The sequence below is a fragment of the Miscanthus floridulus genome, chromosome 9 (assembly GCF_019320115.1).
Source record: "Miscanthus floridulus cultivar M001 chromosome 9, ASM1932011v1, whole genome shotgun sequence".
Lineage (NCBI taxonomy): Eukaryota > Viridiplantae > Streptophyta > Magnoliopsida > Poales > Poaceae > Miscanthus > Miscanthus floridulus.
In genome coordinates, this window is record NC_089588.1 from 128,628,804 (window position 1) to 128,643,661 (window position 14,858).

Below are 14,858 nucleotides of genomic sequence, written 5' to 3' on the forward strand. Positions count from 1 at the left end.
TTAAATTACTAAGAAAGACTGTTAGGTAACAATTTACTGGAACAACTTGTAGGCCTATGAAAAACCCCAAGTTTCTCTCCAAGTGTACAGTCAGTCAGTCACACAATCGATAATATTTGTCAGAACTCCTTGCAAAAGTGCATTGATTTGTTACAAACCATAAGGAGCCAAATGCACATGGTAAGTACCATAATCATGCAAGCTATGGAAAGATACCATTTCTTCATTTAACTTTTTTCACTATGTTTTGCTGTTTACAGGCACCATGTATTTATATAACTTTTATGACTTTTGCTATTTATCTATTGACATATTTTTTTATACTAAATCTATCAAATTTCTATACCTTTGATTGTGTGCTTTAGAATTTGTGCTACAACCGTCTACTAGGTCGAATATATAAAAAATCTAACAGATTTGACCACATGAAATGTATCGACAGATAACTAGACACTTCCTTTTAATTTCTTTAGATGTTGCACAACCAAATTCCTACATTCACACGTCCTCTTGGTTATATATGTCCAACACTCAATATTCCGTAGTTTTGGCCAAAAATATTTTATAGTAGCTTATGTCACTACTAAGATTTTATCTTTTGTAGATTTTGCACAATGAAATCACCAAGGGCTAGCATCATCATTGTAAACAAAAAAAATGTCACCAACATTAGAGATCTAAAAAAAGTGTACCAAATACTATTTATTTTTCTATGGGAAGCAAGGAAAACAAGTAAAATAGCACATGGCAAACGGCACCACACAGTTCCTCCCAAGAATCTAGGCAAAAATAGCCCAAATGATAGAACCCCCATTTTTAGTCTCCCTAATTTATCCAAGAAATATATATGCAAACCAGCCCACAAAGTCCTCCGATTTCCACTCTCTTCCCCATCCCGATCTCAAAAACACCAACCCCGCCCTCTCCACCCCGCAAGCGACACCACCACCCCATTTCGTTCGCAGGAATAAGGAAGAGAGCTCTAGGAAGAGCTCCCTTCCACCGGCTTCCCCGCCCCTCCTCCTAGCGATCACGCCTCCTCCTAGGCGTCCCAACGGCGGTCGGGTCGCCGGGTTCGGCGCTGGTCCTGGTCCGGGCCCTCCCATGGCGTCGGCGGAGTAGGAGGCGGCGGTCGCCGCGGCCGTCGTGGAGGACGTGATGCGGCAGCAGGGCAGAGGATGCGGCAGCGCAGGAGGAGGAGATACGGTTGGGTCCTGGAGGAACATCGACATTGCCTGTCGCAAGGCGGAGGAAGCTGGTGAGTCGCGGTATATTTGCTTGGTGAAAAAAAATTGCATCTTTTTTTTGCAGGAAATTTGCATCTTTTAATGGTAAGTACGTATTCAATTTGAGTTAAGGCTATTGTGTACATGGTAGGCTGGAATTTACTTTCTTTTTGTGATTCAGTCATGATCTTTTAGTCGTTGCATGCTTTAGTTTTGTTTGGGATATAAGCTTAGATTATTATGCTCAGAGTGTAATATTTACCAAGGAATAAATTCTCGTTTTTATCTTTTTTCTCTTGAAATGATATTAAACGGAATATGTTGTGCTAGTCTGCTAGAATAGGTTTTTACCCTCTTGGAGAGCTTGAATTTTGCTCTAGTCTCATTAATGCTAGTTTGAATTATGAATCCGTTAGAATTTCATCTCACATTAGCTGGCTTAGCTTCATACTTCATAATCTAATCAGACTTGGCTCAATAAAAGTGACAAGATGGAGAGGGATTAAGTTTTGTGTTCATAATCATAACCCTGCACCTGCAATGCAATTCCTGCAATACAATTTCTAACAGAAGTCCTTAACTCATTTTTATAGCTAGTTGGCTTTCCTATATGATTACTCTCTCTTAGGCATTCATAACACTAGATTTAGCTGCAATGATTCCTTATTCTTTGCTATGCGCCTTTGTTCCTTGTCACTCTTGACCATATAAAACAGGGCAAGGGCCAACAACCTAACTGTTGTTTATATGTAGTTACTTTTTTTATCATCGTGGTTGTCATGACAAAGAGGGGGCCTTAATAAGGGTCCACCTCCAAACCTGCCTGCATAGAATACCTTTATTTTTTGTTTAAGAATGTGATGACTGCTGATCCACTGTTCCACTTAAGTTCTAAACAACGCCAATCTTGTAATCGAGTTCTTTACATACTGTCATTTGGCTTCTAACACAGATTTACACTTAAGTGATACAGCACTTGTTTAAAAAATTGGTATGGTCTATTTTTGTATCTTTGGATATAAACACCTATTGCCATTTGTTGTTAGCAACTTAGCATAATCAGGGTCATTTGAATTGGTGCTTCCTTTGGTTTGAGAAATGCAGCAATAAGAAGGTATGAGGCAGCCAACTGGTTGCGAAGGATAGTTGGGGTAGTGTGTGCGAAGGACCTTTCAGAAGAGCCTTCCGAGGAGGAATTCCGTGTTGGCCTGAGAAATGGCATTATTCTCTGCAATGCACTCAATAAGATTCAACCTGGTGCGGTACCCAAGGTTGCATTTCTGTCCTTCAGATATGTAGAATTTCATTTTCTACTGTGATTTTGCATGCTAAGGATGACACTTTTAGGTTGTGGAGGTGCCATCGGATTCTACTGTCCCTGCCGATGGTACAGCTCTCTGTGCATATCAGTACTTTGAGAATGTGAGGAATTTCCTCATTGGCCTGCAAGATTTAGGTGTTCCAACATTTGAGGCATCAGACCTGGAAAAGGTTACACTATTGCCTGGTTTATTTACTTTTACTTTGAATGATCGACACGTTTTTATTAACTCCACAATTTTGGTACTATTTAGTGGATTACTCCCTGATTAATAAGGAGTGCTGCTGTAAAAATACTATTAACTAATTTTATTTATATTAGCCATCCCAATTTTATATATTCACTTGCCATCAACCTCAGGGTGGACAAGGTGTTCGAGTTGTAGACTGTGTTCTTGCTCTGAAGTTATTTTGTGATGCTAAGCAAGTGGGAAAACAATCTCCATTCAAATATGGTGGCGTTGTAAAGCCTTTGTCTGGAAAGTATGTCATTCGCAAGAATAATGAACCTTTTACGAAGGTGATGATGAGGAGTCACTCAGCTGAATTACTCCGAGATGGCATATCACTGGAGCAAATAGGTCTTGATTTTTCCCTAGAACCCACTGAAACAGTAAGAATCCATCACCTAGTTCTTCTTTCACATTATGTAACACTCTTTTTAATTTGCGGTGATACTCATCTTCTTGGTTGTAGACTACTCCAGACTCCATCCGGATGCTTGTTCAAACAGTTCTCTCAGATAAGAAACCAGAAGAAATTCCATCAGTGAGCCTACTGTGTAGCTAGCTGTTTATGCAATGTTGTTGAGAGAATAAATATTCATATTGAATCTGTTAATTTTCAGGTTGTAGAATCACTCCTGAGCAAAGTAATTAATGAATTTGAGTGCCGTGCTGCAAGCCAGAGTGAATTGGTATATTCAGTTCTCTTACCAGCCTCACAATTCCTGCTGTGTTTTTAGTTTTGACTAAACCAACCATATCACAGTTGGACTAACAGAGATTATGGAACAGGTGAAAGACACTATGGATACCAATGACCGTAACTCAGTTTTGAGAATGGACTCTCCGTTTGACACCAATGATAGTAAGTCATTATCCAGAGTGGACTCTCCACAAGTGGAGTCTACTTCCTGCAGTGATCTGGAGAAGGTATCCACTTTTTGTTAATACATCAATAACTGAATGTTCTTAATTTGGTACAAGTAAATATTTGCTACTCCTTCTGTCCCAAAATGTAATATATTTTATTTTCTCCTAAGACGGACATCTCTAACTTTGACCAAATGTATAGAAAATACATTAATATCTAGAGTACCAAATAAATACACTATCAAGACATTTTATGATGGTCAAAATGGAACTAATTTGATATTGTAGATTTTTTTAGATAAGATTTGATATTGTAGATGTTGGTGTATTTTTATATAAATTTGGTCAGAGCTAAATAAGTTTGATTCAAGAGAAAACAATCGTTTTGGAATGGAAGGAGTATTATAGACTATTCATCTAGACATGTCAGATTTTTAATTTGTTCATTCTGGATGAAATTGGTCCGTGCACTAATATTTCTCATTAGGCCACTGAAAATATGAAGATGGATGAAGATAAGCTGAATGCATTGAGTGTGACAGAAGATGTAAGCACATTAGTACATGTACCACGAAGCAATGATAATGTAAATAAAAATACGCCAAGGCCAGTGAGAAATTTTGATAAAGAACAGAAACAGATCCAGGTATTTCAAATGCTTTGTGTTCTTCAGTGAATCTGGTTGTATTTTCCACTATTATTCTGTGACTATTGAGACTGACTGTAGGATTTGAAAAGTAACATGTCCACTGTTAAGTCTTGCATGGAGCAGTTAAAACTGCTATACTCTGAAGACCTTAAAAAGCTTGGTATATTGCGTGCTGAACTTTGGACATCTGTAATCATTAAACTTTTTTCTTCCAAAGTTTTGGTGTTCATCATCATATTGTGTTATATTAGGTGATCATTTGCGTATTGTTTCTCACGCGGCTTCTGGATACCGTAAGGTTGTTGAGGAAAACCGCAAGCTTTACAACCAAATACAAGACCTTAGAGGTATATTTTTTCAGTCTTATGTACTAGAAACATGAGGACTATATACTCATGTTTCATGATTTTAATGCGACAAGCATGCTGAAAAATCTCTTTTCTTCTTTGTCACAAGGAAATATCAGAGTTTATTGTCGAGTGAGACCTTTCCTTCCTGGAAAAGTAAGTTCCTCGAGCAGTGTTGCTGGAATAGAAGATAGAACCATCACACTTATGGTACCATCAAAATATGGAAAAGATGCAAAGAAGTCTTTTACTTTCAACAGTGTCTTTGGTCCCCTGGCCACACAAGGTTAAACGCACAAGTTGCTCCACTGAATTATTTGTTTAAAATTAGACCTTTTTTTAGTTAAGTGACAAAGTCTTTCAATTAGTGCAGAGGAGGTCTTTACAGACATGCAACCTTTGGTCCGTTCTGTTCTTGATGGCTTCAATGTTTGTATATTTGCATATGGTCAAACTGGATCGGGAAAGACCTTTACAATGGTGTTTGACCTGTCAACTGTTACTTTTTACATGAGTATTGATATTGTTTGCAATATGAAAACATTGTTTTCTGGCTGCTGCAGAGTGGTCCCAAAATTTTGACAGAAGAAGGGCTCGGTGTCAACTACAGAGCACTAAATGATCTATTCAGTATCCAGGAGCAGAGGAAAGATACAATTTGTTATGAAATTGCTGTACAGATGATGGAGATCTACAACGAGCAAGTGAGAGATCTCCTTCAGAATGGTGGAAACAAAAAATATCCTTTCATACTGAGCTTGATATTAATCCTGCTCTCAGATATCTTAACTATTTTTTTTGCATATATTGAACATCTATCTTATTTATGATATTGGACCTCCTTAACACGAAGAAACATTGGAAATTCGAAATAATTCTCAAAAAGGAATTGCAGTTCCAGATGCAAATGTGGTTCCAGTCACATCGACCTCTGATGTAATTGACTTGATGAATCTTGGCCAAAAGAATCGTGCAGTTTGCTCAACTGCCATGAATGACCGAAGTAGTCGCTCCCATAGGTTTGTTTGTTGCTTTTGCATTAGTGCCTCCAGTTCCAGGCATGATGTTGAACTTGGTGTTTTTAGCTGATGTTTGATACCAATTACAGCTGTCTGACTGTTCATGTTCAAGGACGAGATTTATCATCTGGAACAGTCCTAAGAGGTTGCATGCATCTTGTGGATCTAGCTGGCAGTGAAAGAGTTGATAAATCTGAAGTGGTAGGAGATAGATTAAAGGAGGCACAGCACATAAACAAGTCACTGGCTGCACTAGGCGATGTAATTGCAGCCCTAGCCCAGAAAAGCACACATGTTCCTTACAGAAATAGTAAACTTACTCAACTATTACAAGACTCACTTGGTAACTATCCAAAGCTCCATATCCTTGGTTTGCAACTTGTCAGCACCAAAAATATGTGTTGTAAGTATTTTGTTTCTATTTTTCAGGAGGACAAGCGAAGACATTGATGTTTATTCACATAGCTCCAGAACCAGATGCTGTTAGTGAGTCCATAAGTACTTTGAAGTTTGCCGAGCGTGTTGCCACTATTGAGCTTGGAGCCGCCAAATCAAACAAGGAAGGAGGAGAGGTCAGAGAGCTCAAAGAACAGGTTTGTCTGTGAACTCTGCTTCATGGCTTTCTTGAGTTCACAGGGCTTGTGAACCAATATCTTCTATGAAATTGTGCCTCATTACTTTCTTACTGCAGATTGCTTGCCTCAGGGCAGCATTAGCTAGGAAAGATGGAGATCATGAGAGCATACGAAGCACTCAATCAAGCCCAGACATATATAGAATGAGAACAGGTAATGCATCACCTGCATCGAGGCACCCAATAGAACATGGAAGTATAGAGGTATTCCTTTTTTTTAGCCAAAATTTATGATATGGTCTTTTCCTTGAACACAATTTGAATTGATCCATATTCATGGTTTGATACTTGTAAATTGTAATGGTGTTCAGAATGACTCAGCATTGGGAGATTTGGCTGAGCACTCACAGTTCGGGAGCAGCAATTCCCTGCCAGAGTTGGGACCTGATGGCACACAAGATCTTGCCTTCTACCAAAGAAGCAGCCCTGAACAGCAATGGAGCTGGTCTGGGTCTGTTGGAACAGAGGATTCCGATGATTTCGAGGTTGACAACTAATTGTTCGTCAGAAGCTAGATTGTGTGAGACCATCTAGTGCCCCAAAAGCTTCAGGTTTAACAAATGGAGGGGGCTCAGCTGCAAGAAAGACCCAACTCAAAGGTGCAAAAAGTTCAGACCTTAGGTAATCATCTACTCTAATTTATATCTTTATATTATGCTAGAAGGTAACTAGCAAATGCTAAGATCAACTATTCTGAACTATGCTGTTTTATTTTTAATTACTTTAGAGTGAATCCTGCAAAAAGGTCATCGCCATTACAGAAAAAGCTGAGTGCACCCTCACCAACGCTAATCAAGAAGAGCGGTGCTGAAGGAAAGAAAACTCCAAATGGTAAAACAGGAGCCAAGAAGTAAGCAATCCAGATGAAACTTGGTTTCGTTGTGACCAACTTCACCATGGTCAGGGACAGATAAACATGTTGATCCTACTGGGTGATACATTGATGTTTGACAGATGAATATGTCAGTCCTTTTGAGAGAGGTTGCTGGATCTTCAGCCATATGCTGTAAATTACTCGTTCATTTTTGCTGTAGTACACATAGAAAAGGCCAGAAAAACCTCGAGATGGGAAGAAAATCATGACCACAAGGATATTTTAACCTTCTTCCTAATGTGCATATCTATCAAAGTTTTGTAATTTTGATATGATGTATTCATGAGTCATGTCCAACCCTGTGATTGGTTGCTTGTAAATTTTTGTGGTCTTATTTTTGGTTTACATAACCACAAATAATATGTTAATAACAAGCCAAAAGAATGAAGATGCTAAGCATACATGACCTCACAAAAGAGGATAATCCATTGTTGGCATAGCGGACGGTATCAATGGAACAAACGGGAGCTAAAAGTTTAACACCCAAATGTAAACGGATCAACAAAATTAGGAACTTTGGGAGATTTCTTAGAAAGTTTTGAATGTTCAGAAGTTTGGTTCGGAACTTCCCGACCAAAGTTTAAAAGTTTGAATTTGCACAGACCATGAACTCGAAAGACACATATTCAGAGTCATTTCTTGACATTTTGAGCTGAAGTTTAGCATGTGACTTATACACAAAGCACTTGCAACAACTAGCTAGACAATCTTTCAATTCCCATCACTAAATTATCAACACAACAATATGCCATCTAACTTGAGAAAACTCATTCAATCTTCAACAAATGGCGCCAATACCATGCCTGATGGAAAATCAATCAACTCATATGGCAAGAGGAATACTGAATCACAACTACACAAGATTTACATTGAATCCCCTTACGAGGGCGGGCGGTGACAAGCTAGCAATCCACTCCAAGATGAAAATACAAGAGGTGGGAGCCAACAAGGATGGTGGAGGCTCCAAATCCCCACAAATTTCACTCTCTAGTGGATGGATTTGCAATACTAAAGAAAGTTCATCACCGCCGGTTCCAGACCCCCCTTCACCGAACGGTTTTGACCCTCGAGCAGTAAAGTCAGTGTTGATGACCTTGGTCATTACCACCGGTTTCCATCCAGCGGTGATGAAAAATTACCACCACCGGTTCGTGTTACCAGCGGTGGTGATTAGTGTTTTCAGAAATTCCAAAATCAGGTAAAAAAAACAAAAAAATGATTTAATCCCGGGAAGGCCCCACCAGCCTAGCCGCACGGTCATGCGTCACAAGTCACAAGCTACACGATGCTGGGTTTCGAACCTGAGACCTGTGTCCTCGCGTGTAACTCCTCTAACCACTCTACCCCCTAGTCACTTGTGTCCATAAACCATGTATATTCCTTTAGTACTAACTTCTCAGGATTTTAAAATGAATATTTAGAACCCTAAACGACTTCAGATTGTAACACCCTAAAATTTGCTTCTCTTGAAATAGAGCTAAAATAATTTAATTTTGTATTTTTGTGCTCATGAAAACATAGGGAAATAATAATTTTTTGTTAAATTAAAATTTATCTTAAGGTAGAAACATGTTTGTTGCATTCATGTCGGTCGCACCTTGTATTTCTATTTGCAAATTTTTATTTTTAAATAAGTTTAGGAGACGAATAACTATCTCCAGGAATTTTCTAGCTTCTTTCTGGAATTAAATTTCAACCTCCTTGACCTTAATCTTTATGTTTCCCAACAATCTTTTCTTGAGCTCCAAATATTTTGTCTGAGTTCCTCGTCTTTCAATTTATCTCCAGGATTTTTCCAGCTATTTTTCTAAGCTTCGAAGCATTTTTCGTGATATAAATGGTAATCCTAGACTTTCTAGAATTATTTTTATTTCATTATATTAATTAATTTCTAAATTAGAAAAATCTGAGTCCAATTTTCCACCGACTCTCAAAGGCCCATGCCTTTATTTACTAATGGGTTTAAATGATTATTTAGGCCTATTAGCGGAGGTGGATGGTGCAACATCAATTAGTACCATATTGCTAGTTGATGTAGATGTGGAGAATTTTCCTCCCTATATATATGTACCAACCCTTTGGGCAAAACATACCAAAACTACTGTAAGGGAGCCCCTAGTTTGGGAAATCCCTTGTGTAGTAAAATAGATTTTTCTCCTCCTTCTCTTGTCGCCGTCCGCCGGTCCGCCGCCGTCCCAACCTGTTCCCCTCCTGCTATCCAGGGCCCAACCCCGCTGATCAGCCATGGCATGGAGGCCCTCGCGTTCTGTACGTCATGTACAAGATTGAAGACCAAGTAATTACGAGTTTGCCACTGGTTCGTATTATCTCCGTCGTTTCTTCGTTTTAATTCCGATTCGATTCGTTCATGTTGCGTTAGATTCGTGTTGATGCGCTCTAGGCAGAAATGCTAATACTTTTTATGTCACATGTTCCATATATAGTTAAATATTAAAATAATTTAATGTTAATGCAACTAGTTTTATAATTAAAATCAATATACGTTTTCTACTGCGTTGTTTTATATACAAATATTAATATGATTATTAATTGCTATTATAAATATGATTTTCAATTATAAAATTTCTTAGCTTAAACACGCATCATGTACAGCTTGTTTAGATGTTCTCGCATACTTATTTATTTTGCAAAGTTAAAGTTTAACTTGCTTAATAAATTACGTGATAATATTTATAAGATAAAATATGGTTAGCTTCAACTCGATTTTATGTATAAATATGATTTGTTTAAACTGAATTAATGACTCTTCCATGTTTTTATTTAACTAAAATAAATCAAGCTTGTAGTTGTAGGCTTTTTCTTTTATATAATATAAAACTCTCAGTAGTCGCAACCGTAGCTCCGTTTTCGGCGTCTCTTGCGTTCTCATGACCATAGCAACTAGCTCGCTTTTAGTATGTTGTTTTATCTCGTGTGGTGTACTGCTCTTAGTTGTCTTCTTGTATGTGTGTGTGTTGTGCTACGATCTATGAGTAGAAGAAGAGCTGTCCGAAAGCTTTGGAGACTGAAAGACTAGAAGATCGAAGGTTCAACAATGAGTTGATCGTTAGTTGTAAAGCAAGTGAAAGGCAAGTATAGCATAGGATCATCCGTATTGTTCTATTCACCTTTAATTATTTAATTCATACTGCATCTGTCTACCATGTTACCATTAAGGATATCCTAGTCTTTTGTATCTGGTACCTTGTTACCTTTGGGTTTATGCATTGGTTAGTATGATGCTAGCGCTCAATTAAAGACCATGATCTTGTAACTTGACTAATGGAATATGCAATAAACACTAAAAGATATTTTTTAGCAACAAGGAACAAGGGGGCTAGAGCATAGTTTTTGCGATGCTCTAGATTCCTCTCTCTAAGAACTTATTTGTAAGTGGTCAACCGGGACTTACAGTACAACCATGAGTGCTATATGGCTCTGGCTTTAGTCAAGTATAAGGATATTTTCTAGCTCATAGTAGCTTACCGAAAGGCGCAAGAGGGGCTCCGATTAGTTTGATCTCACAGCCTACCAAGGGAGTGTACTTTGTTTTCTATGTCTTTTTATTAGTCACACCTTGGGGGAGGGATCTTACTGGTTGATGGGGAATCCTTAGTGAGCTACACTTGTGAGACGAACTTTTGAAAGGCTTCATAGTGAACCCTACCGACCTTCCTTGGAAGTGGGTCAAGAGGTTGGCCGCCTCAGGCGAAAGGGTAAATCACGGCTCATGGTGAAAGTATACAACCTCTGCAGAGTGTAAAACTGGTATATCAGCCGTGCTCACGGTCATGAGCGGCCTTGGAACGTTTACGGAATAGATGATCACTATTGATTAATTGTTTATGCTATTCATTATTCATGTTTACCTGATCATGTGTTTATATGGACTTGTTATAAACTTCTTGCTACTCAATTGCTAAAATCATAACTCACTAAAAGCTAATTGCAGTAAACCTGTGTCAACCTTTTGAGCCTCATGAACCCATGTTATATTTATTGAGTACGACATTTACTTACGCTTGCTTTACTTTTCAATTATTTGGATAAAAATCAGATTGCTATAGTTTGAAGAAGTTACACTTGTGATCAACCGGTCAGTTGTCCCTGTGGTTTTGGAGCCTTCGCCTAAAGATCGGAGTTGTCGTTCCACTGTCTGCTATCTAAGGTTGTATTCTTTGTATTAATACGCTATCTAATTAAGCATTATGATTTGATATTACCCTTATTTGTAGTTATATGTGAGATTTGATTTCCTTGACCCACATATGATGTGTATTGGTTCTGTTCTTAAAACCGGGTGCGACACAGATAAAAAAAGTCATCAACTACACAGTTGTTGTTCTGATCGGGATCTACAACTTTGATGTTGGTGGTTTCGCCATCCGCGGTCATTTGACAAATTTGAATTTCAAAACGTCAAAACTTCAGCCATACTATTGGACCTCAAATGATTTAAATGTAAAAGTCATCAACTATAAAGTTGTAGTTCCAATCGAGATCTACAACTTTGGTTTTGATCAATTTTCCATCCGACATTGTTTGAAAATTTTGAATTTAAAAATTTATGAACTTCAGATACAAATTTGAGACCATATATGATTTATAATGAAAAAATTGTCAAGTACAAAGTTGTTGATCACATCTAGATCTACAACTTTTATTTTGGTCATTTTTTATCAGAGGTCGTTTGTACAATTCAAAATAATTGAATGTCAAAATTTAAGAGCTTCAGACAAATTTTTTTAGACAAGGAGGTTTCCCCTGCTTTATACGCATAAAGCGATAAAAAACATCCAGGTTCACAGTTCAAGCATATGCGCGCCCGCAGAACAGACCTTAAAGGCCAACCAAATAACAAACTTAATCAAACTAAGGATTAACAGAGTCATTCTCTGATCTCATGCCGATGATAGACTCAGATCTCTTCGCAGCTGTAGAGACCAGTTCCAAAGCTTGGGTAGTCAATCGACCCGAACCTGATATTAGTGAACTTCTGGCATCCTCCCAGCAAAGCTCCAAAGGTTGTCCCGCCCGATGCTCCAGTTGTAAGATTACCGCCTCCACTTGTTCTCCAACCTCCATCTTGAACATAGGCAGCCATCTTCGTAGCGTCTTGGCTATCCACACCAGTACCTGCTTCTCGCTTATCCAAACTCTTCCCTGAAAACACATATCATTTCGAAATTTCCATAAGCACCACATCACCGCTGCACAAATGATGTTGTTAACAGTATGGCGCTTGTTAGCAAGCCAGCGGGATGCCAAAATTTCATAACTGCAAACCTCAGGTAGATTCAAGATGGACAGTACAACACGCCATAACCGTTTGGCAACAGAACAATGAAAGAAGAGGTGGTCAACCGACTCTCTTTCAGTGCAAAAAAGACAAGTTTGATCTGCCAATTCTCTTCGTTTAGCCAAATTGTCTCTAGTCAAGATTCTATTTTTAGATAGAAGCCACAAAAACATTTGGACTCTAGGTGGAATCTGCAATTTCCAGACTATATGAACATAGACCGGGGTTATCCCCTTATGATTAATTACTGCATATAAGGACTGCACTGAATAGTTGTCACTGGAGCTATAGCTCCACATAATTTGATCCTCATCCTCCAGTAGAACTACATCCTCTACTATTTCTTTCAGAGACAGTTCTCCTAAAAGAGAGCTTCAAAGTTTCTCCATCCCACACCTCTGCTATTGTCTTACCATGCTATTCATTAATAATGTATAGAGGCCAAAATTGTGTAGCCAAACTTGAATTACCAAACCAAATATCCTTCCAGAACCGAATTTTGTGCCCATTCCCAATTGTCCACCTAATACCCATCTTAGCAGCCTTAATGGCCCAGAGAACCCCTCTCCAAAAGGGGGAAACATTTAAATCTGGACAGCACAGAAGGTTTGGTTTCTCAGTCTTGTACTTATAGTCAACTATTTGCCTCCAAATGGGACTGGAATCCAGATGATATCTAAAGATCCAGGAACTCAATAGACACAGATTTAGATTTCTTAAATCTGGGACACCAAGGACCCCTATTTCATTTCTTTGTGCTACAAGTTGCCAATTAGCCAAATGATACTTATGATTAGTTTCACTGTTATTCCATAGAAAATGGGCCACCTGAGAGTTAATTACCTCAATAGCCCATTTAGGAAATTTTATAATGGATAAAAGGTAAATGGGTATACTAGCCAAACAAGCGTTAAGCAAGGTCAGTCTACCAGCATAGGACAACAATCTACCCCGCCATCCAGCAATCCTTTTAATAATCTTGTCTACTACAGGTTGCAAATCCTCTCTTCTGAGTTTGGTATAGTGCAAAGGCACCCCTAGGGAAATCACTCTTCTTACAACAAAAAATTTTTGCAAAGCAATTTGCTTCCTCCTCTTCTAGCCCTATAGTAAGTAGATCACTCTTATCATAGTTAATTCTCATGCCAGACATAAACTCATAACAGTTCAAAATCCATTTCTGATTGTTAGCTTTCTCTACATCATTCTCAAAGAACAATAAAGTGTCGTCTGCATATTGCAGGCTAATAATTCCTCCAATAGTAACCTGTGGTAGTAAACCAGAAATCAAATTATACCTAGATGCCTTCAAAAGCATCCTAGTGAACACATCTGCAACTAGATTGAAAAGCAGAGGTGAGAGAGGGTCACCTTGTCTAAGTCCTTTCCCGGGTTTAAAGTAGCTGTTATTATCATCCTTAACCCACACACAAATGGAACCACCTTGAACTAATCTCATAATCCATCCTCTCCACCTACTACCAAAACCTCTAGAGCAAAGCATATCCTCTATAAATGGCCAACTTACACGATCGTATGCTTTCTCATAGTCTAGCTTCAGGATAATTCCTTTTTCTTTATTTCTATATATGTCATGAACTATTTCGTGAGTAGCAACCACACTTTCCAAAATAAACCTACCTTTGATAAAAGCAAATTGATTATTAGTAATCAGTATGTCAACCACTTTAATGAGCCTGTTATTTATAGCTTTACCAAAAATTTTAAAACTACAGTTCAAAAGGCTGATAGGTCTAAATTTCTTAAGATTCCTGGCATCAGGCTCCTTAGGAACTAAAGTAATCATGGCATAGTTCAATCTATCCATGTTTAACTCCCCATTCTCAAAGGCCCTAACAAGGTTCATAAAATATTTCTTAATGACATCCCAAAAGTTTTGGTAGAAAAGAAAAGAGAAGCCATCAGGGCCAGGTGCTCCCTCAGCGTAGGAGCTGAAAACAGCATCTTTAATTTCTTCCTCAGTGAAAGGGGCTTCTAAGAACTCATTCTCATCAACTGTCACTTTATCCTCCTCTCCCCAAAAATTTGTATCTAGCTTAACCCCATAATCCTCCTCTTGAGCAAAAAAATTCTTATAGAAACCCATAGCATGCTCTATCATAGACTCGTGGTCTGTCAAAAGACCTTCCTCACCTTCTAGACATTCAATCCTCTTTTTCCTATTTCTTTGATTTGCAATAGCTTGGAAGTAAGCTGTGTTTCGATCACCCTCCTTTACACATCTATCTCTAGATCTCTGTCTTGCCTTCACTTCCTCCATGTTCCAAATGGCCTCCAAATCTCTAATAATATTATCCATCCTATCCCTCTCAGCTAGGGATAGGATACTTGTCTCTTGTTTAATGTCAAGAATATCAAACTCCTTAAGGAGATTT

The 14,858-nt window shown here is 38.4% G+C and overlaps 1 pseudogene; it reads left to right on the top strand.

Moving 5' to 3' along the window:
- The first annotated feature begins 1,104 nt into the window (after window positions 1-1,104).
- On the top strand, window positions 1,105-7,388 carry LOC136484253 (kinesin-like protein KIN-14P; annotated as a pseudogene).
- The last annotated feature ends 7,470 nt before the right edge of the window (window positions 7,389-14,858 follow it).